The following is a 24,222-nucleotide window of genomic DNA, read 5'->3' on the forward strand; positions in this document are numbered from 1 at the left end:
TAAAAAGCCACACACATGAAAAAAAAGATGGTAATGCACATTGAAAAGGTAAACTACAGTTTAGGTAAAAACCAGTAAGTAACAGCCCAAATCTAAAGCATAGCTTAGGATTTTTCAATGATCAGATACAGATAAAAATTTCCTAAGATCTCTAAGAATAATACTCATAGTCTTTCTTAAAGAGTCTTAAAATATCACTTAACTAAATGAAAGCTTAAGAATGGAGGAGTTGTTGTATAAAATGACAGTGAGCAATTACACCAGAAAACAAAGGATTAAGTATGAATAGTCTGATTAAATAACTAATTGCAAATGTTAAAAATTACATCTGAAACAGACAATACATAATGTAAAAATAACAATTTAGAAACAACAATCTGATGGTTTCACAGATGAATTCTTTCAAACTTTCAAGAAACAGATAATTCCCATGCTGTTTAAACCTTCTCAGAGCACATGAAAAGATGGAAAACTTCCCAGTTAACTTTACAAAGTCTGCATAACTCTCAAGTCAAAACCTAAGAAAGCCAAAAAGGAAAGCTACATGCTAATCTCTCTTGTTGTTTTAACCTAAAGGTCTAACTAAAATATTAGCAATAAAATCTAATAGTATATTGAAAGAATAATACTCCATGACCAAATAAGGTTTATTTCAGGAATGAACTATGATTCAATTTTTTAAAATCAATACACATTAACAAAATAATAAGTCAAAACATATGAATAACTTGAGGGAAACTAAAATATTTTAAATAATTTTACAGTTATTTCTGATTTGTTTTAAAGACAGTAAACTGGAAATAAAAGTCTACTTCCTTAACCTAATCAAGAATGTTTATTAATATTTTGGCTAGAATTCCACTATCATACTTGATGATGAGACATTAGACAAACCTTCTTTAAAGTCAGAGACTAGATACATATTAGCTATCACCACTCTTAACTAACATGAAAGTTCTAACCCATGCAATAAAATAAGAAAAGGAAATTATATCTAAACAGAGGAAGATAAAATAAATTATTTGCCAATTATTTTACCTATTACCTATAAAATCAACTGAAAAATTAGCAGAAGTATTAGAAAGGAACTTGTGTAATTACAAATATGTGATAAAAATCAGTATCTTTCCTATATACCATGAAGAAAAGGATAGAAATTATGTAGGAAAAGATAATATAGATGCAACAAAACAATAAATGAAATACCTAAGATTCTACTTGAACATACTTGTTGATTTCTGGACAAGATAATTCTATCAGTTCATGCTTTGATACACCCATTGTCAATAATAGACAAAATGTAAAATAAAATACTAGAAAGTAATAGCCAACTCAAAAATAAGATAATCATTACCATAGATCAAAAACTGAAGAGAATTACAAAGGAATGAGGAAGGTTGAAGCTATGGGCCTGCTGCACTTTCATCCAGAAGCAAGCACATGACTCCAGAATTCAGCTCCATAAAGTTAAAGGGCCCTAAAAGTGCTCTATTCAAGACAGGGAATAGGAGCCAGGCTCACTACTTGAAAGGAAGAGATAATGGAGTAATATCTTTAAAACCCTAAGGGAAAATGATTGTCAATATAGGATTATAACCAGCTAAACTATTATTCAAGAGTGAAGGTAAAATAGAACATTTCAGACCTACCAAAACCTTTTTAACTATATTTAACAGTCCCTCAATAAAAGAAATACAAATGATGTGATTCAACAAAAAGAAAAGCAAGTCTAGGGGGAACGCAGGGATTTAAAAAATAATAAGGAGCACAAAATCAGACACATTTGTTGGTAAAGTTAACATTAGCTATATAATATAATACAATAATATATATATATATATATATATATATATATCATATAGATATACTACATACACTAACTATAATTAGCAATTATAGGTAATTTTTATGTTTGAAATAAGGTAAAAATGAGAACTCTAGAGCTGTCCAATATGGTAGCCACTAGCTATATGTGACCACTGGGCACTTGAAATGTGGCTAATCTGAATTGGGATATGATGACGTGTAAAACGCACCTGGTTTTCAAAAACTTAGTATGAGAAAAGAATGTAAAATATCCCATTAATGATTTTTTTATTGATTACAAATTAAAATAATATTTTGGATTTAAGTTAAAATATACATTATTAAAATTATTTTCACTTTTTAAATTTGGTTACTATAAAATTTTAAATGTCGCTCTCAGTAGCACTGGCCTAGATAACAATTTCAAGATGGTGGAGTGGCAAGACTGGAGAGAGAAGGTTATTCTAATGAGTTGTCAACATTTGATAAGGTTTCTGTCATGTTGAAGAAGAGGGTAGACACAATGAGTAACTACAGACTTTGTTATTAAACAATTTATATTTAATTATGAATGTTTCTATATTACCCAGTACTTCCAAACCCTCTGAGAAAGGAAGAAGGGGGGGGGGGGGTTAGAAAACTTTATCAATACATCAAAAGAAGAAACTGTGAGGTGTAAAAAAGGCAAAGAAAAGAATGATAAAAAGAAAAAACTGAGATGGCAGAAATAAATTCCAATTTTCAGTAATTACAAAAATTGTAATCTCAACTACTAAATTCAACTTTCTTTGAAACACATGTACATATAAGAGAGACTTCACCACCCCAAAAATGGAGGGCATAATTTTTTAATTACACATGAACAAAAACTGAACATAAAAAATTTGAACATATCTTAGATTTCAAAGAAAGTTTCAAGTTATTTCAAAGAATCAATATGACACAAGCCATGTTCTCTAATCTTGGTTCAACTAAACTGAAAAGCAATTATAAGATAGTTTTGAAGAAACAAACGTTTGGAAATGTTTTAATGAAATAAATAATTCATAGAATAAAGACAAAATCAAAACATAAATGTTAAATGTTAGAACTGAATAACAACAAATGTGGGACATATAAAAACCAGTGGAATACAGGTATAATAATATTATAACTTTAAAGTCACTCAGCAAAAATATTTTAAAAGATAACTAAATACTCAACTCAAAAAGCAAGACAGGATAACACATCATATACCAAAGAAAATGGAAGGAGGAAAAGAATAAAGAGCTAAAGTTAGTTAAATAGAACACAAAGAAATCACAGCGAGTGTCAATAATACTGATACTGAAAGATGGGCTTTATAAACATGAGTAGAACAAATCTGCAGTAAGACTGATCAAGAAAAAAAAGAAAAGGGAAAATAAACAATATTTAAAACAAAAATAGGACATAATCAGAACAGTAGTGTTTTTAAAATAATAAAATAATAATATGAATTAAATGTTAACAGATTTGAAAATGTAGATAAATTGGATAAATATCTAGAAAAATAGTTAATTATTAAAATTGGCTTAAGAAGAAATAGAAAGCCTCAATAAACAAAGAGAAAGCTTAAAGAAATTGAATTGATAACCAAAAGCCTTTCCTTACAAGAGGCTCGAGGCCAGAGCATTTGATGGATGATTTTCCAAAATATTCAAGGGAGGCTTTTACAAAATTTTGAAAAAGGAAAATAAAACTATCTAATGTATTTTTACTCTGCTATGGTATAACCTTAATGACAAATGGAATGAAAGTATGATTTGACATCAGAAGAGTACTAGTCTTAATTAATTAATTAAGTTATTAGATTAAAACGGAAAATATATATGTTCATTTCAATAGATGCTGAAAAGATATTTGATAAAAGTCAATACTCATTCATGCTAAAAGAAATTCTTAGGAAATTGGGAATAGGGGATAACTTCCTTAATTTATAGCCTATGTTAGTAAACGTGATACAAAAAAGAAGAATCTACTGAACATCATAATTAATAATACAATTTGAAAAGCACTAACAATAAAGTCAAGAGTGAGGCAAGGATACCTATCATCATAGCTTACACTCAACATTAAACAGGAGGTCCTGGCAAATACAATAAGATAGAAAAATAAAACAAATGATAATTAGAAAAGAAAATTTAAAACTGTCCTTATCCTCAGATGATGATTTTCTACATGGAGAATCAACCTAAGAATTTTACAAACTGTTATAACTGATAAGAGACATCAGTAACATTTTAAAAGTAATAATTTGTATCTCCACTGATAATTACCAATTTGAGATTATAAGAGAAAAACAGATCCCATTTACTATAGAAATGAAAACTATAAAGAATCTATGTATATAGTTTATATCAATATAGTTATAATTATGCTTATATAAATATGACAAAAAGGTATGACACATTTATTGAAAAAAATTACAAAAATGTTAATAAAGGGTATAATGAATAAAAGACTGGAATAAGTAACAAGTTCAGGAATAAAAAGATTCAAATTTTACCCAAATAAATCTGTACACTCAATATAATTCCAATCAAAACCCTAACACATTTTTGTGAATTTGATAAGCAGATCTAAAACTCACATGAAGAACAAAAAAATCACAAATAATTATAAAGTTACAGTAATTAGAAATAGAGTAATATTGCTTTAGGGATGATTACACACACACACACACACACCCACACACACACACACACACACACAAACGTTCTGTTTAGAATCCATAAAAAGACCCATACTTCATGAAAATTTGATGTATGACAGAGGTGGCATTATACCTGAATAAAAACTAATCATTTAATAATGGGTGATATCCACTTGGAAAATAGATACTATTTTATTCCCCACACAAAACAATCTACTCGAAGTAAATGAAGACCCAACTATGAAAAGTAAACCTTTAAAACTTAAAATTATTTTTTAATTAAAAATATTTTTAAAGTGTAAAACTTTTTTAGAAAATCTTTATGACTTCACAAAAAACATCAGGAAAATATTGATAAATTTGACCCTAATAAAGGTTAAAATTTATTATTTTTGATATAGGAAACTAACAAAAGATTAAAATCAGCATTTATAAAGGGCTTACAAATCAATTTAAGGGGAAAAAATGACTGTAGAAAAATGGATAAAACGTATGAGCAGGCAATTTAGAGAACAGGAAAGATAAATAGTCAACAGACGGAAGAAAAATGCTCATTCTCACCAGTAACTAGGCAATTATAAACTAGAACAACATGAAACTATTTCACATTTATCATACTGCAAAAGTTTGCAAACAAATGTTGGCAAGAATAAGGGAGAGATGGGAACTCTCATAAACTAGTAGAGTGCAATTTGAAAATAATTAAGTTAAAAACATATGTCTTCAACCCAAAAATTCTACTTACAGATATACATTCTAAGAAAACTCACACTCACATGTGTACACAGAAACGTACAAAAATATAAATTACAACGATATTTGTAATAGCAAAAAAATGGGGAAAATTCTATCAACCAAATGAATGAAAAAATAAACTGTAATATATTTACTCAATTAATTCCTGGTATACAGCAGTTAAATTAAATGTAGCTACATGTATCAACATTAGTAATTCTCAAACACATAACGCTGATTAACAAAAATGCAAATTGCAGAATGATACTTACAAAATAATATTTACTACATAAAATTTGAGAACATGCAAAACAATACAGTTTATTGGCACATTCATGTTATAAGAGAATCAAACCATGCTTGGAAATCATAAATACAAAATTGGGAAGAGTGTTTCTCTGGGGAGGGAGAAAAAAGGGAAGAGTACACTCGAGGCTTCAACTGCATCAGAAATGCTTTAATGTTCTTTTAAAACCTGAAGTAAATACAACAAAATGTTAAGATTTGATGAAGCTGGGTGATGAGCATGCTTCATCAATGGAGTCTAATATATTCTCTACTGTAGTGATGATGACTTCAGTCCGGAGACGTCGAAACAAACAGGAAGTGTATGCTGACTTAAACAGGGTGTCATTAAACAGCCATCCAAGTGTGGCGTGGCCTACAGAAAGGATCTGAAAAGAATTCGAGTGGAATTGGGTAGGAAATAAATTTACTGCACCTGAACCTCTTGTGAAGCAAACTGGGTGGGAGGCTGCAGACTTGATATCAGACAGTAGAGTTAAATAATAACACGTCTTAAACTCAGAAAAGAACAATCCCTTCCAGAGAGTATGGACTCAGAATCCCTGCTTTTGGTGACTATTAAAAACTGAGTGAGTCAACGTGCTGCTGAGTGGCTCCAGGAGAATCACATCTAGTGCCTGGCCCCAAATCTCTGGCCTGTAAACAACTTTATTCTGCTAAAATCTCTCCCCCAATTTGACTAGAGTAATAAGTCTTGTTGGCTTGGGGTGGTAAAATTGTTTTCATTCATGGATGTCTTTTTAATGTGTTACCTTCAAAAATAGATTTTAGTAATCATTGGAACAATCTGTGTGTATTTGGTATTTATAATGATTGTAGGGTTTAAGGGGTTTTGGCATATGAGAGAATATAATAGATTACAGTTGATTCCATTTTACAACATGCAATTGAGTAATTAATGTTATAGTCATAAATTGAAAGGGATAAGAGACTTTAGCTAAGTTTTTAAATAGCGCCAGAATGTTTTTAAAGGTTTGCCATATTTATCAGTTTGTTCAATCAGACTTAATAGAGTTTTTCAAGTACTTGGGAAGGCAATGGTTGTTATAGGCAGTGAAGTGTTGAAAAGAAAATCAACTGTTAAACTTACAAATACAGCTTTAATGATTGAAGGAATTTAATTGAGTTGTAAATGGGACTAATTGTTTAAGCAGATATGTTCTATTCACCTTGCATTAAACATTAATCAGAGGAAAATTTTAAATTTTTGTATTTTACTCATTTTATGAATAGAATAAGGTTTGTAACTTGAACTTAATAAGAAAAGTCTAGTTTTTTAATTTATAATTTTAGTAAATCAAATATTAATGTTAATGTCCTGCAAATAGTCTTTTTCTATGCACAAAAGCTATCCTCGGGGAAACTCAAAAGCTCCACTGATTTCTGTAAGTGTGCTTACAATGAAAAAAAAAATCCCTCAATTTTTTAAAATAAAAAATATGTACAGGTTATCTATAAGTAAAACTACAAAATTTTACTGGAAATTTTGAATATCAAAATTTTTTAAATTTTAAATATCAAGAGAAAAACACTTTCCTAAATGAGAAATTCAGTATTAAAAAAACGTAAATTCTCCTTAGATTAACATAATACGCTTTCAATAAAAAGTACCAAGATTTTTTAAATTACAAAATTATTCTGAAACATAATTTTTTCAAGAATTACCAAAAATACTGGAAAAATTAACAAAGAATGACTCAGTCTGCCAAATATTAACTAGTATTATGAAGCTCCAATCCTTTAAAAGAATGGTTCTGGTGCAATAATAGATAAACAAACCAACAAAACCTAAAAGGCAAGCTCAGAAATACTAGGTCGGTGCAAAAGTAATTGCGGTTTAAAAGGTGAAAAATAATTGCAAAAACCGCAATTACTTTTTCACCAACCTAAGAAATGTGTGTGTATCTGTGATTTTCTACTCCTAACATTTCCTTCTAGGCGGAAGAAGCTGCACTGCGTAAACCTGTCTGGCCTCTATCCACCCCTCTAATCACTCCTCTTCTAGGGAGGTGAAGCGACGTGCATCCGTTGGTACATTTGGGTATAATTAACCGGACTGTTCTTCCACTTGAGAGTGAACTGCCCACAGGGAGCAGGCATGCGCCCCTGTTTCCAGGTCAGGTGCTCCCCACATGCTAGGAGGGCTGCCCTGATCTGGTGTTTCCATTCAGTGGGTGAGTCCATCTGCCTGAGTCCATCAAGGTTCAGTTGGCTTTCATACTAAACTGCATCGTCCAACTTAATAAAGGCTGGCCCCCATCATTTCAGTTTCCTCAGAACCATATGGAGGAGAGAAATGCCCTTCAGAAATCTCCATGGTAGAGGGATGTGATAACCAATAAAACAGTGCCTGGAAAACGGGTTACCTAATTGAAAACAACAAAATTCTATCCCTACCTCATGCCATAGACTCAAATAAATTACATATGGATTAGAGTGTTAAATGGCAAGGAATTATATTATAAATTGATTAATATATAGGTTAATATTTATACAACTTGGGGTTTGAGAAGGGATTAAAGCAAAAGAAAACAAAGAAAGAAAAAGATTAAGAATTACTATAACCAGCCCCAAAAATGTACACATTTTAAGAGATGTTATCTATGTATTACTTTTCAAAGTTGAATTATGGTAGCAATGTGTAGTATGATGTTTGCTCAAAAATGGCGTTAATCAAATGAATGCTAGTGTCATTCATTGTATTACAATTTTAGTACAGTTTGTTCCTTTCTTAAAATGTGTATGGATTTTTTGGCACCCTCTGTATTTTGCCTAAAAAATAAAAATGTTATAGAATCTGAAAAAAAAAAAAAAAAAAAGAATTACTATAACCAAATGTCAGACTTCTTTATGTGAAAAAATATCTTATATAAAATAAAAACCCAAGTTACTGATTTTCATGAGTACCCAGCAGGGACTGAAGGAAAGAAAGAGGAGGGAATCAGAAGGAGGATTGCAGAGTAGGATCTGAGGGGTCCTTTTATGCCACAGAAAAACTTTCAAAGTCATGGAGAAGACAGGAAAATTCACAAAGACCATAGTACTATTACACAAACCTGCTTCCAGGGATGACGGAGTGAAGTACTTGGGGAATCTTTTCCTAGATGATAATAATAAAATGTGAACAAATTGTTTTTTTTCAATAATCAGGTATGTTAAGCAACTGGCAAATGCAAGTCAGAGAAGAGCTTACAACCTCATCCCCACCCAGCAAAGAGCCTTCCAAGAGATGGATGCTGACTCCTGAGATGGCGCTCTCTCTCAGGAGCCAGGCTGGGGGCGTGCACAGGCTGACCCAGCACAATGACACCTTGCAGGGGAGCAGCTGGTGGAGGAAGAGGCACAGAAGGAAAGTTGGCTGCATGAGGGGAAAACAACTCTCTGGGAAGAAAAGTGTCCCAACCACAAGTGACATTTGGCATTTGCAAAGGAAGCAGCCATAGACCTGAGATCACAGCTGGTTTGACTTATAAACAACAAATCCAATCCTGTTTCTTGCAGCTTGTCTTCTGTCTCTAAACACAGATGAAGCTATCCACAGATGCAGCTTCAAATTACCCTCGTGTTCCACAGCTTGGTGTGGGGGTTTGGAGGGGGGCTTCAGAAGAATAACTGGATGGAGTGACAGTTTGCATCTCACCAGCTTCCCCCTGCAAACTGCAGGGTGATGATGCATCAGGAGGAGGGAATAGCAGCGATGAAGAAGGAAGATCCACTGGGGGTGATGGTTGGGGGAATGGGGGCCTGACTCTGATCAAGAGAGGAAGAAAGAGCAGCTGGAGTAGGGAGCCTCCCTCTCTCAGACCTTTGAGGAAAAAGAATTCTGGTGAGTTGCTCTGGCCCCAGTCGGCTCTGTGCTACTCCATAAAGACACTCGCTTTGACAGCTTCTTGAGATGCTGGCTGCTGCCAAACACATCCTGTAAATCCACTTACTTCATTTGTTTGGCTTTTCCTTAATTTTTTTCTTTCCTATTTTTGGTGGGGTGCAAAGAGAGACAGAATTTAGCCAAAATAACCCATTCTAGATAGGAGAAGCGTGACTCAGAAGAGTGAGTGTCACAAGTGGCCAGAACTTGTGTCCTACAAGTACCGAGACAGACATGGACTCCCCATCCTTGCTTCTAGAGAGCAGATTCACATTTTCACCATGTTCTGCTCACAAGGCAGCTGAACTGAAGGTTGCACGTGTCCAGCTTCAGACAGAGTAATTCTCTCCACTTTCCTTTTTCTCACTCGCCGCATAACTCTCAAGCCCAGGTAGGGTAATTCCACAGACTTTTAGTAAATTGTGTCACTTCCTTGGAAATCCACTTTGGGAAATCCTGGATTCCTGATGTGGAACCTGGGGGTGGTTCGGTCTCCTGAAGAGAATCAACAAATCTCCACAAGGTCAGTGCTGGCCGAGTCCTGTGCTTCCCCAGGCTGGAACAGACCTACCCCGTTGCCTGTGTTCCTTGTTCAGCTCTCGACAGGTGGCTTTGTCCACTTTCCAGACACTCCCAAGGCCACAGGCTGGCCTTGCTAACATCCTAAAAGCCCTGGAACTCCGAGGGAGGCTGGGCTGGAGCCCAGGGATCTTCCCATGTTGTCCGGAGCACCATCTGGTTGGGAGGTTTATCACCCGCTGTTATCTCAGCGTTCCTCAATGCAGCTTAAAGCTATTAATTCCTTATCTTGTCATCACGGGCTAAATGAAAGCATCCTTCATTGTGCTTCCTTCCTTTGGAACAAAAATCTTTTACCTCTTGCTCACCCCCACGTAGTTGGCCTCTGTATGTTTCCAAGGACTCCTTTTCTAGCTTCCTATGAAGTACTTTGGTCTAAAGAGCCCCCAGGGAGCCTGCCTGGGCGAGGAAAAGCCTGAAAAAAATGAAGCCTGGCTCATTCTCAATGTGCTATGTGTGAGGCCCCTGGGTGGGGCCCCTTTACTCCAATGTAAGTTTCCTGGGGCCACCCTGAGGCCTAAGAATCTTCAATTGTAGTCTCAATGCTTTGGCCAGGAAGATTTTTGTGACGTTAGAAGCCCCTCTGTTTAAAATGCAAAGAGGTTGTGAGGTGCAACTCAGTGGCAGGAAGTGAGAGCCTATATAAGGAACTAGGACAGGAGATGAGGGGCTTGTCTGAGACTAGAGGAGACTCAGAGAACAGAGACCAGAAGGGAAGCTGTCGGTTTGCTGGGAAGGTTGCCATACAATGATGCCCCAAACCTAGGAGACAAGATTGTATCAGGCCGGGGCCATGCCCTGCTCTTGCCTCCTTCCTCAGGTAGTCTGGGAGGTGAAAGGAGAGAGCATCATAGGCCTTTCTGGACTCAGAAGGAAAGGGCACTCCTCTGCTGGGCTGCACGTAGCGCATTCACGTGTCATCTCCAGAGACTAAGAGAAAGAAGAAGAGCATGGCTCTTCCAGGTTTTCCTTCCTAGGCGTAAGGATACATTTTCTCCTACTCCCCTCAGCCAACCTCCCTTCTGGTCTCATTGCCCAGATCATATGGCCCCTAAAGCTGCCACCAGCAAGTGGAGTGGGATTGCTGATTGGTTAGACCACTCAGGATCCACCCTGGAATGGGGGTAGGTGGGTTCCATCACCGCTGTTTTCCACCCGACCCAGAGTTCTCACAGGATAGTCATTTAACCATGCTTTATCCTCATCACAACCACTCTTGTCAAAGTCACCAGGGACGCGCACACACACACACACACACACACACACTCCATTGTCCTCAGGCCTCATGCTTTGTGACCTCTCAGCCAGCCTTGACACAGGTGGTCACTCCTTCCACTTCCTCCACCTGGCTTCCAGGAGACCACTTTCTCTTGTTCTCTTCTTCTCTCATTGGCCATTTCATCTCAGTTTCCTTTGCTGCATCCTCCTGATCTTTCCAATCCTTAAATGATGCAGAGTCCCAGGGCACAGTCTTTAGACCTCTTCTTTTCTTTATCTTCGTTCTACTCCTCAGGTGAGCTTACCTGGTAATATGGCTTTAAATACTCTCTAACTGCTGTGACTCCCAAATATTTATCTCTAATGTGTTCCTCTCCCCCTAATTCCAGACCTATAAAGCTGACTGCTTAATCAACATCTACATTTGGATGTCTATCTAAGGCATCTCAAACTTCAGTGGCCAAAACGCCAAACATACTTTCAAAATATATTCAGAATCTGATCACATCCTACATTTGCACCACTTCCAACCCTGAACATTCTTCCTCTAACCTACCACAAAAGCCACATTACTCTCTCCTTTAACTCTTACCTCCTACAGCCAATTTTCCTACAGCACCCAGAGTGAATCTTCTGAAACTTAAGGCAGATCATGTGGCTCTTTTACTCAAAATCTTCCAGCTTCTTTTCACCCAGAATAAAAGCCAAAATTTTTACAAATGGACTGTAAGGCCCCACATAATCCAGGAGGCCTGAAAGAAGCAAGGAAGGGATGATGTGAGGGAAATGAGGGCACATACCACATAGCTATCTGGGGGAAGACATCTAGAGAAAACACAGTGAGGAGAGAATGTGCTTAGCATGTTTCAGATACATGGTTCCCTGCTCTTCTCTCTGACTTACTTTCCTACCACTTACTTATAGTGGGTTGAGTTGTGCTCCCCAAAATTCACATCTACTGAGAACCTCAAAATGTGACCTTATTTGGAAATATAATTAGCAGATACAAGGTCAGACAATTAAGTTTGCAAACTCATCCTAGAAAAAGTGCTACATACCTCATTGTTGAATATCACTATAGTCACCTTCGAAGTCCTCCCCTTGGGAAGCTGTGCACTGATGCCAGCTCCTAGTCCACTCTTCAAAGCAATTTTGAAACTCTTTTTGTGGAATGGCCATCAGAGCTGTCATCATATTACCCTTGATGTCCTGAATGTCATCAAAACGTCTTCCTTTCAGTATTTCCTTTATCTTCAGGTAAAGAAAGAAGTCATTGGGGGCCAGATCAGATGAGTAGGGAGGGTGTTCAATACAGTTATTTGTTTACTGGCTAAAAACTCCCTCACAGACAGTGTCGTGGGAGCTGGTGCATTGTAGTGATGCAAGAGCCATGAGTTGTCGGCGAAAAGTTCAGGTCGTCTAACATTATCACGCTCTTTCAGCATTTCCAAAGAGTAAACTTGGCTAACTGCTTGTCTAGTTGGTACAAATGCATAATGAATAATCCCTCTGATGCAAAAAAAAAAAAAAAAAAAGATTGCAACAGCATTGCAACAAGTTCGTGAATTTAATTGTCAGACCGTGTATAATTAAATAAAGATTAAGATGGGATCACACTGGATTAGGGTGGTCCCTAAACCCAATGACTGTTGTCCTAAGAAAATAAGACGATCCACAGAGAGACAGAGAAGAAAATCAGGTGAAAATGGAGGTGGGCAGAGGTTGGGTTATACTGCCACAAGCCAAGGAATACTTGGGGGCACGCTTGCTGAAGGGAGGCAAGGAAGGATTCTTCCATAGGGCCTTTAGTGGGAGCCTGGCCCTGCTGACACCTTGATTTTAGACTTCTAGCCTCCAGAACTGTGACTCTGAGAGAATAAATGTCCATTGTTCTAAGCCACCAAGTTTATGGTAATTGGTTATGGCAGCCCTAAGAAACTCATACACTCTCCCTTCCTCATTTGGTTCCAGCTACATGAGTTTCCTCAAACTCCCCATATGGATATGGAAGATGCCAGCAGATTATATTAAAATGCCAGGAGTCCTGACCTGGGTGACATGTGACTTTGCCCAAGTCTCTTATCTTATGAATAAGACAAGATAATCTCTACATTTCCTCTAGTTCTGGGAGCAGAGAATTCTCCTAACCAATGATACAGACTCAGAGCAGTGCACTGAGAGCAATTCCCATTAGACAACCTTGGGTCTCAGACTAGGAGACCTGCCCTAGATGTGTGCAGTGGAGAAATCGTCACCCTCATAAGGCACCTGCATGCCACAGGAAAGCTGCTGGAGCTGGACCAGTCCCTGGAAAGAAATCCAGTCCACATTTGCTTAACAGAACTATTTTTCACAATCCTGTGCATGCTCTTAGTATTGTACCAAGAACTACTCCTAATCAGCATCTCTGAATGGGAATGGGCTGGTAATGTTATGAACTACTTACACGTGGAACCAGAAAATACAGCAAGCCAATCCACTCAGACACAGGCTTGTTATGCAACTATATTTTCCAAGAACCAAGCCCTCTGATTGGGAACTCGGTTTTGGACATCCTTTAATTGGATGGACACCTCTTCCAGACATGCTACTAATGGTTGTCTCATGTATTCCACCAGCTTGAAATTAGCTTGGGTAGATTATTCTAGCATTTTAGAGCTACAAGAGAGATCCTCAACCCAATCCTCTCTTTTTGCAAGGTATCAAGGCTCAGATTGCCAGAGTTAACTGCCCAGACACAGTGGAAATAAGACTGGAAAGACCCTGCCTCCCTTCCCAGGAACATCCCCTTACACTTCATCCTCAAGTGTGAGCTTCCTGCACATTCTGCTGACTTTAGAGTTCATGCTGAAATGGGGTCTCCTGATCTGTGCTTTTTGCTGTGGAGCTCTTGCTTCTGCCCTGCTAATGGGGATGCTGCCTGGTTTTGCACGGAGCAACCTTATGTCTTCTAAACCACAGAAGTTAAGTTTGCAAGATTCTTTTCCTTATTTTTTTTCTTACGACTCTTTAAAGATTTAAAAAAACCAACAACCATTTCCAATCTGATCCAAGCCCACAGGATTGTTTTTAATTCCATTCATCAGTATCTCATTCACCCCAAGAGACTATGGGATGTTTCCATATTTACATAATGGGCTCATCATTTTAAGCTCCATAGGGCCCTCTCTGACATGGTGGCAATTATGTTTCCCTGTGAGCTTCCAAGTTTACTGTAAAGGCCAAAAGGGTCTCAGACACCCAGAAAACATACTTTTTATGTTTTTATAAACTCTATAAAATTATAATTGGATCAAACTTTGCATTCAAAAGCACATTCTTCACAAATATTTTATATGCACATAAAACATCGAGAAAATGTTAACATTATGATCTTAACTGTTTGCACATTGGAAGCAGCTAAAAGTTAGGAAAATGCAATCCATCTGTTCTCTTCTTTGAAACTCGATTATTCTGAGAGCATAAAAGAACGCCTCAGGGGACTTTGACACTGCCCTCTCCCAACTCCTGTTATCAGGTGACATGGGGGTGAGTGGAAGACAGGAGTCTCACTGGGGGCAGCTGTTTCCTGACTCTCTCCAAACTAAGGTCTGGCCAATCCAGGAGCCTTAGCTATTACGGTGAATCTTCTAGCAGGCTGTACAAAGAAAGCGATGGTTGTGTGGTTCCCATGGCTCAGATTTTGGCACCTGAGACTCCTGACAGTCATTTCACCTGTCTGGCCTAATTCCCAAGGTCCTGGAAATAGGAAAACCGAGTTTTGATCTACCCCTAGAGCTTGTTTGTTCAAGACTATCCGTTAGGTGATTATTAGGTTTCAATATGAAGTGCTAGTGGCCTAATCAGTTCAAGCTGAGTAGAGGGTGGCAGAAGCCAGGGAAATGAGTGAACAATCCAAGCAACAGCTGACATTTGCTTTCCCGGGAAGCCCTGCCACTCAGCTCCTCTGTTTTATCTGTTAGCACAGCAAATTGGACCCCTCATTATCACATTTACAAAGTGCTTGGCACACACAGGGAGAAATAACCTGTAGAGGGAGAGTCAAGGATGTTAGGAGAAGCTGGCCCCCACCCAGAGAGGCCCTCACCCAAGAAGAACAAAGCCCTTGTCTCCACAGTCACATCCATCCATACCTGGTGGGAACAGCCCCACCAGGACAAGGCCAAATGCAAAGAGGATTTCTCCCTGGAGGACAGGGGTCTCGGGCCAGAAGGATCAGACAGCATGGAGAAACTATCCTGGAAAGGCCACCAGATCCCATTCGCTCTCCTCAGAAGGAGATCTATCGTCTGAGGGACTACGGGACAGGGAGTTTGACTGCGCTGGGGGCAATACAAACACGAAGAGGATTTTCTCCATTATTGATACATACAGTGGTAGCTCTCAATTTTCAATACGCATAAGAATCACCTCAAAATCTGTTAAAATGCAGACTCTTAGGCCCCACCCCACCTCTAGAACCTCTGAGAGTGTGCCCAGGGATCTGCATCGTAACAAAGGCCATAGGAGTTTCATGAATGACACATTAAGAGATAGTGCTGTAGAACAAATTGTTTAATAAATATTTCACTCACCAAATAATCTCTGCTGAGTTCAGGGCAAGGAACCATAAGGAGTGAGCCACATGGAAGTGAGTGGCTGAAATAGGGTAGTGAGCCTAAGGAGAGATCAAGGAACTTAGAGACCACATAGGCTGGAGAATCTCAGAGCTTGCAGTTTAGAGGAGGCAGCCTCAGGGTAACACACGATTACTGCACGCTCGCCTGAGTGCCACACCCAGTCAAGGCAGGGTAAGTGGAAACATGTGGGAAGAACCCATAATCCCATCTGAGGGGACAGGGAAGGTTTCTCAGAAAATATAACGTCTAAACTGGGAGAAGTTAGTCAAGCAAAGAGCATCCAGGGGAAAGAGAACTTTGGCAGAAAATGTAACTTGTGCATAGTTCCTGAGAGACAGACCAGTGAATTGGGTCTTGAAAATGGCTCAAAATTGTTGACCATAACATGTGAAGATGAGGGTTGTGAGAAATGGGTCTGGAAATATTTGTAACGAGCTATTCTGGTTTGGATTTTATCTAAGGGAACGTGGGAAGTCACTGAAGGAGACTAAGATTATTCTAGGTTTGGTGAGGAGAATGGGTTTCGGAAAAGCCAGAGGGAGACAGAGCCCAATGAGGAGGTTGTTGTAGTAATTTCTCTCCTCAAACCCCTGTGAGATCTGTGCCCACAGGCTCTGTCATCATGCTGATCTTCATGAACCCGACTGGTGTTCTAGAAGTAACTCCTCTTTGGTTCACCGGGCCTATCAACCGCGGGACGGTATGCCAACTGGCGGAGCGCCCTCTACTGGTCTGGATATTCACATACCACACAACTTGAAAGAAGTGGGGAAAGACACATTGACTCTTCTCTTCCCTGGTGGAGGGATTCTTGACCAAGGGTAAGTAATAATAATTCCGTCCAAACTGAAAATAAACACACCATTTTCCAGATGCAAGTTGCCTCTGAGAAGTTTCCACAGATGACTAATCCACAGGAAAATCCTCAGACTTGCTACTTGTTAGAGGTTTCCATGATTATCTATGAATATGAGGTTGACATAGATCTCAAGCATCTGTCCCCACTCCGTCCTGCGTGCTCAGACTCCTCTTGCATCATCTCATTGTTGATTTAATATGCTAATTTTACCTTCAGGTCTCCCCCTCCAGAACTATAGATATTCCCACCACTATCAGCATCCAAAAAATAAAAAATGAATAGCATTGAGGAAATTATACCATCTCAAAGCGAGTGTGGAATTCCACAAGTCATTAACTCTCTAAAAACCTTAGTTTCCTCATTCAAGAAATGGAGAAATTTATTCATCTGTTCTAGTTCACTGGCTTGTGAAGAACAAACAGATAATATATGTGGAAGCACACTGTATATGACTATATTATTGTTATTAATCAAACTCCTATCTGTACATAATGCTGTGTCATACAAAGAAAATGACAGTCTCTAAATTATAGGAGAATTTAACCCGAAATAAAACACATTGAAAATATAAAGAAGCTTTAAAATGGTAATACTAAATAGCACTTTGTAGATCTTAAAGGAATTTTCCTGTCCAGTCCATCAGTTAAAAGATAGCAAGATACTGTGGTATAAACTCATGCAGACCTGGATCTAAATCATTGTTCTACTACTTATTAGTTTTGTATCCTTGTGCAAGTTAGCTAATATCCCTGAACTGAAATTTCTTTCTCTGTAACAGGATTAGGATAATACCTACTTCATAAGGTTATAAGCAGAACTAAGACCAGAGTGGGGTGAAGCACTTGCCTCAGGCATAAAATTTAAAGAGGTGCCAAAAAACTCAATAATGAAGACAAATAACATTTCAATGCAATATTTTTAAAAATAAAAATAAATGCAAAGAGATCCATGATAAACAAAATAGGATCATTGTTACTTATTTTTCCTTTTACCATAGGTCCTAGTATAGCTCAGCACAACACTGCATGTGAGTTAATAATACATTAAATGAGATACTATATGTCAACACCTATAAGGCATGTCACATAGTAAGGACTTCATGAATTTTTGATGAAGGAATTAATGAATGAATGACCATTTGCTATCTCTGAGCCTCATGGTTGCTACAGTAAGAGATGGTGACTATAAAGCTCATGTTACATAGTGAATGATATTAAATTATAGAGATTTTTGCTTTTTTATAAAACACGTCCACGTGCCTGCTCTCTTTCCATCTTCATAATGAGGTAGCTGGACAGGTATCACGTGTACATCTTACAGTTGAGGACTTAATTGGCTAAGTGAACACCAATAGCAAGCTAGAACTGATATGCTCTTACTCCTAAAGGCATGCTCTTTCTCACACACTGCACTTTGCCTGTTCAAAATCTCACAGGCTCTATAAAATCGTGGCCCTCATTGACAAGACTGAGGATTCTGAGTTTGACCTTCAGTGGTGTCCTGGAGCCTCCATCCTCCCATTGCCCACTGCTCAGTGTTTGGAGGGATTTGGGAACTGCTGGACAAACAATCCACAGAAAAGGGTGGTGGTAGCTAATACTTACCAAGGAAAGGCCGTCTTTTCGTATTCCCACTTAATCTTGATCAGGCCAGCCTGCCGGAGCCTGAAAAAAAGGTAGGGAAAATGTGAGGTTTGGGACAAGGGGTCAGTTACTTTTTCTGAGGAAATGAGAGCTGGTAGCTTAAAACAAAAAGAGGATTCCTGAGGAGAGGGAACCTTGTGAGAAGATGCTATGACTCGGACCCCAAGAGAAGCTGACACTAATAGGATAGTCAAAAACACTGGCTACTTCACTATAGGATTGCCAACTTTGAGGTTTACTGGGAATCACCTGTGATGAAACAGAGGAGGGATTTTGTTTTCTTATAAAAATATGTGCATATGGGTAACACAATAAATAGCATAGAAAGGTTTGTAATGAAAAGTCTCACTGTCCCTTTCCACCCTATATCACCCATGGTGCCACTTCTTGGAGGCAATCTCTTTTAAAGTCCCTGGTTTTTTCTTCTGGTGGTTACCTTATAAATAATTGTAAACAAAATGTTTCATTAAGGCCAGTATGTCTTAATGTATCAATTGCTAACTAGTCTGTTGACCACCGATTGGAGCCATATGAGCACGGAGGCTTTCACTCATTTATCCCCATCCTCTCCTGTTCATCTCCTCCCGATGTTTGACATTTATGCTATGATTTTTATTCTTTATTTGTTACTTTTGTATCTTTAAATAACGTAAACACTGATTCTTGTTCCATTACCTCTGAGCACTATCTCTTGCCTTGGCCCTTGTGCTGCGAGGGCGTCAGCACCCACCACTGTCCTAGCTCATCCACATTTCACCTTTTGGTCAAGTGACTCTGACTTGGCTTTGACAAACAGAGCTGCCCCATCCTCCCAGCAGCCACACCTACACCTTCCATGCTTTGGTAACTCTGAATTCTGACAACCAACAAATAGCATTTACACCAGTATTACTCTGTACACATTGCTAAGTTCTGGGCTGAATAATATGCCACCTGGAGAAGAACATAAAGATGATGAGAAAGTCCCCATTCTAAAGGTGATCACAATCTGGTGATGAGGACAGAGCTTTCCGCTGCATCATTCAGCCCTTAGCTAGAAGATACATTACAATGTCTAAGACACACAGGGAGCTGTCCTCATTTTTAGCTAAGTGTGTGCCCTCCCCTAGATGCATGCCAGATTTGGAGTCACAGTCATTAGTGTAACAAATATTCATTGAGCACCTGTTGTGGGCCAGGGGCTGTCCCAGGTGCTGGGGCTGCAGAGCCTGCAGAAGAAAGACAAAAACAAACATGGTCCTGATCTTATCTAGTGCAAGAGACAAATACAAACAAATAATCCCACAAACAAATCTATACAAAACCTAATGTATAGTATATAGATGTTTTAAATAAAGTAACAAATTGTAATAAAGACCATGAAGGAAAAGAACAGGACTTATGAGAAAGAAAGACATCCTGAATGGGAGTTTCATAAAGTGAGTGGATAAATTTTCTCCATAATCAGATAATCCTACACACACACACACACACATACGCGCACGCAATCACAAATACATACATACACAGGACTTTTTTCTGGTATCATTTGTTTTATACACACTTTTCTGCATCTTGCATTACTCATTCAAACATTTCCCAAGGGAAATCGCTCCAAGTCATCTGGAATGGCTCTAAATATTTTTTTTTTAATGGTTTCATAATATTTCATGGTGTGGATGTATCATTATTTATTCAGCCATTTCCCTATTGACAAGGAATTCATTTTTTCCAGTGCATGACCACTACAAACAATGCTGCAATAAGCATATATGTCCTTATAAATTGTGTAGATTTTTTTATGCAATAAATTCCTGGAAGTGTAATGCTCGTCCTCAAAAGGTGTTAATAGATGTTCCCAGTTGTTTTCACAAAAGGATGTAACACTTTACATTTTCATAAGCCTAAGTGTCTTTTTAATCTTGCTAGTCTAATAGGTGTAAACTGATACTTTATTGTTGCTTTATTTTGCATTTCCCTGATTACTAATGAATTTGAGCTCTTTTAATATAGTCTTTTACTGTTCATTCTGTAAACTGTCTATTCAAACACACTGCCTAATTTTCTGCTGCTTGGTATATCTTTTGTCATTTTGTTAGAGCTCTTTGTGTATTAAAGAAATTAATTCTTTGACATCTGCATTACAAATATTTCCCAAGATCTATTATTAATCTATAGACTTTGTATACAGAAATGTTTCCTATACAAAAACTGTAAGTTTTTTTGTAGCCAAATAAGTCTTATTTTTATTACTTCTGTGTTTCCAAACTTGGTTGATAGGATCTCCCTAACTCCTATAGTCTACATTTTCTTGCAACATTTTAATGTTTTTCTTTTTACATTTGTCTTACATTTGTCTTTAATCCATCTGGAATTTATTTTTGTGTTTGATATAAGAATGAGGTCCATTTTTTCCTTCCAGATGGATATCCAGTTATGCTAGTGCCATTTATTAAAGAGTCCATTATTTTCCCTGAATTAAACCACCACACTTGTCTTATGTTAAATTCTCATTTATTCTGACATTTAATTCTGGATTGCTAATTCTGTTCCAATGACCTACTTGTCTATTCTTCCATAAATACCATATTGGTTTTATTATAGAAGCTTTATAGTATACATTGTATATAAGTCAAGTCATCCCTTATTGTTCTCCTTTCTCATAATATTCTTATTCTTGAATATTCTATATGAAATTTAAGATCTTTTCATCCAGTTCTAAGAAAAAAATCAAAGTTTTAAAATGAAATTGCAAAACTTTATGTCAATTTCAAAAGATTGCCATTTTTATTATATTATCCTTCCATCCAAGAAATAATGTGCCCTCTATTTATTCAGCTCTTATGTCTTTTAGTAAGATATTTGTATATGGACTCTGGGTCTTCACTGTTAATTTTTTTTTTCACTATTTTAAATGATATGATTTTCCATTACTAGGTGCTTATTGTTAGGATAGTGAAACATATTGTTTTTATACAATTATCTTGCATCCAAATTGGTTTATTAAATCCAGTAGGTTTGTCCCCAAGATTAGTTGGATTTCATACATACAGTCTTATTAGTAGCAGGAAGAGATGGTTTTACTTATTCTTTCCCAATATTTATCCCTGTTATTTAATTTTGTTGCCTTATTCCATTTTCTAAAAACTCCAAAAAAATGTAAAATAACAATAGTGATTGTAGGTATGTATCCTTCTCTCTAGTTTTTTATCATAATTGAAATTGTCTTAGCATCATCTTTCACTTTGGGATATTTGCTGTTGTGTTTTGGTGGTCTTTATGTTCAAGAGTTTCATTCTTTTCATTCTTATTTGTATTAATAATGACTGATAAATGTAATCCAATGCCTTTCGGGCATTTACTGTTGTGTTCAGATGTTTTTCCTCTTCTAACTTATTGATGAGCTCATTTGCTGTTCTGTTTTTGTTGATTTTCTACTTCAGTAATTCTCCTTTTCTTTGTTTCTAGATAGAAAAATCTTTATAAATTTCCTCTTTGATCCTAGTGTTTAGAATTGTGTTCTTATTTCCAAATAGTTCATATTGCTAGTACCCTTTTTATTGTTTATTTCTAATTTTATTCATTCATGACTAGGGGATGTGTCCTATAAAAGTCCTACTGTTTTTATTTAGGTAAATTTTTATGAAGGTTTTATGACCTTATAAAAATATATTGTATGGGAAACAACCTAAGTGCCCATTGATAGATGAATGGGTAAAGAAAATGTGATATATATACAATGGAATATTATTCAGCCATAAAAAGAAGGAAATCCTGCCATTTGCAACAATATGGATGGACCCTGAGGGCATTATGCTAAGTAAAACAAGTCAGAAAGACAAATACTGTATTATCTCACTTATATGTGGAGTCTAAAAAAAAGAAAAATCAAACTCATAGATACCGAGAACAGATTGGTGGTTGCCAGAGTCAGGGGTTGGGGGAGGGGTGAAATGGATGAAAGTCAAAATGTACTAACTTCAAGTTATGAAATAAATAAGTCCTGGGATATAATGTACAGCATGGTGACTATAGTTAACAATATTGTATTGTACATTTAAAAGTTGCTAAGAGAGTAAATTTTAAAGTTCTCATCAGAAGAAAAAAAATGTAACTGTGGTAATGGATGTTAACTAGACTTATTGCAGTGATCATATCACAATATAGACATATATCAAATCATTATTTTGTATACCTGAAACTAATGTTATATGTCAATTATATCTCAATAAAAATATAATGTATGTTCTTTATTTAAAAGAGTCAAGATTATGTGTTGATTGTATCGAGGGTATTTATATTATTTAATACCTCTATGTTCTTTTAAAATCTACTACTTAGATTCAAATTGCTGAGAGACAAATATGGATGCGCTGAAGGTTCCTTTCTTCTCCCTTTTAGGATTGCCTCAGCTGGACGGAGCCAATCTGCTGAGAGCCAGATTGTTGTCACCATTTCTGGCCTGCAAGGCTATGCCCAGACCCCTCCATGTGCAGACCTCTAGCATTGGTCTTGGACTGAGAAGATCTCTAGAGACATTTCTAGCTACTTGGAGAAACCAGGTTCCCCAGCCTCTGTTAGGCTAACCCATGAATAAGTAATATGCTGTGGAGGTGGGGCTTGTTCTCTCCCGGAGGGCTGAGTGGCACACCTAGTCCGCTGACCATGGTGCACCTGAAATATGTGTACGCAGACTCTGCTGTGGAATAATGAGAATTCAGGGCAGCACCACTCAGCTACTTTCCTGCTTGTTTTTCCCAATTAAACTGATGTTGTATCTACAGCATGTGGAACCAGTGGTGTGTGCTCATGGCCTCTTACATGACTCAACCCTAAAGACAGGTAATTAAATCTTGCACTAAAATTGTTTTTTATCAAGTTCTCTTTTTATTTTGCTTTGGATTTATTACTGTAGCTATTAAGCAGTTTGGTGCATATACATTTATGACTATTCTTTTTCATCAATTGTGTATTTTACTACCACAGAGTACCTCTCGTGCTTTAATCCTAAATTCCACGTCACTTGATATTAATATCAAATAATAGTATTCTCTCTCATATTTTTTGGTTTGCATTTGTCATATTTACCCATTCCTTTTATTATCCCTGTTGCTTTCTTTAAGTGTGTTTCTTCTAAATAGCATATATTTGAGTTTTTCCTTTTAACCTAATATAATGGGTAGTATATTTTAATAGGTGGTCTCAAATTATTACATTGAAAATAACTACTACATCTTATTTAATTACATGCTATATATATGTATATATAATAAGTATGTTACACTTTAGATTGTTTTATCTTTCTTCTACTTTTCATTTTTTACTGGTTTAATGAAGTTGCTAATTTTTTTTTAAAATCTTGACAATTTGGAGGTTTTGTTGTCTATTTTCACTCCATTACAGGCACACCTTGGAGCTATTTCAAGTTCAGGTCCAGACCACCACAATAAAGTGAAAACCGCAATAAAGCAAGTCACACTAATTTTTTGTTTCCCAGTGCATATAAAAGTTATGTTTACACCATACTGTAGTCTGTTAAGTGTTCAATAGCACTATGTTTAAAAACACAATGTGCATGCCTTAATTAAAAATATTTTATTGTTAAAAAATGCTCACCATCACCTGAGCCTTCAGCAAGTCATTCTCTTTTTGCTGATGGAGGCTCTTGCCTCAGTGCTGCTGCCTGCTGAGTGGTCAGGGTGGTGGCTGCTGAAGGTTGAGTGGCTGTGACAATTTGTGACAATTTCTTAAAATGAGACAATAATGAAATCTGTCTCATCGATGGACTCTTCCTTTCACGAACAATATTTCCATAGCTTGTGATGCTGCTCTCTAGCATTTTGCCCGCAGTAGAACGTCTTGGGAGTCAAACCTGTCAAACCCCTGCCGCTGCTTCATCAACCAAGTTTCTGTCATATTCCAAATACTTGGTTGTC

The 24,222-nt window shown here is 37.1% G+C and overlaps 1 long non-coding RNA gene across 5 annotated transcripts in view; it reads right to left on the reverse strand.

The window, feature by feature from the left end:
* Nucleotides 1–24,222, reverse strand: part of LOC141571033 (uncharacterized) — a 98,027-nt gene that overhangs the window by 24,582 nt on the left and 49,223 nt on the right. For 2 of the 5 annotated variants that reach the window (XR_016019486.1, XR_012495508.2), the window contains exon 3: nucleotides 18,269–18,328. This is a non-coding gene — a long non-coding RNA (uncharacterized LOC141571033). Of the gene's footprint in view, nucleotides 1–4,856; nucleotides 5,890–18,268; nucleotides 18,329–19,471; nucleotides 19,516–24,222 lie in introns of those variants that run through there. The other 3 variants (XR_012495507.2, XR_016019485.1, XR_012495506.2) reach the window with 3 other exon arrangements.

The sequence above is a fragment of the Rhinolophus sinicus genome, chromosome 16, assembly GCF_057876585.1.
Source record: "Rhinolophus sinicus isolate RSI-liver-muscle chromosome 16, RSI-T2T, whole genome shotgun sequence".
NCBI lineage: Eukaryota > Metazoa > Chordata > Mammalia > Chiroptera > Rhinolophidae > Rhinolophus > Rhinolophus sinicus.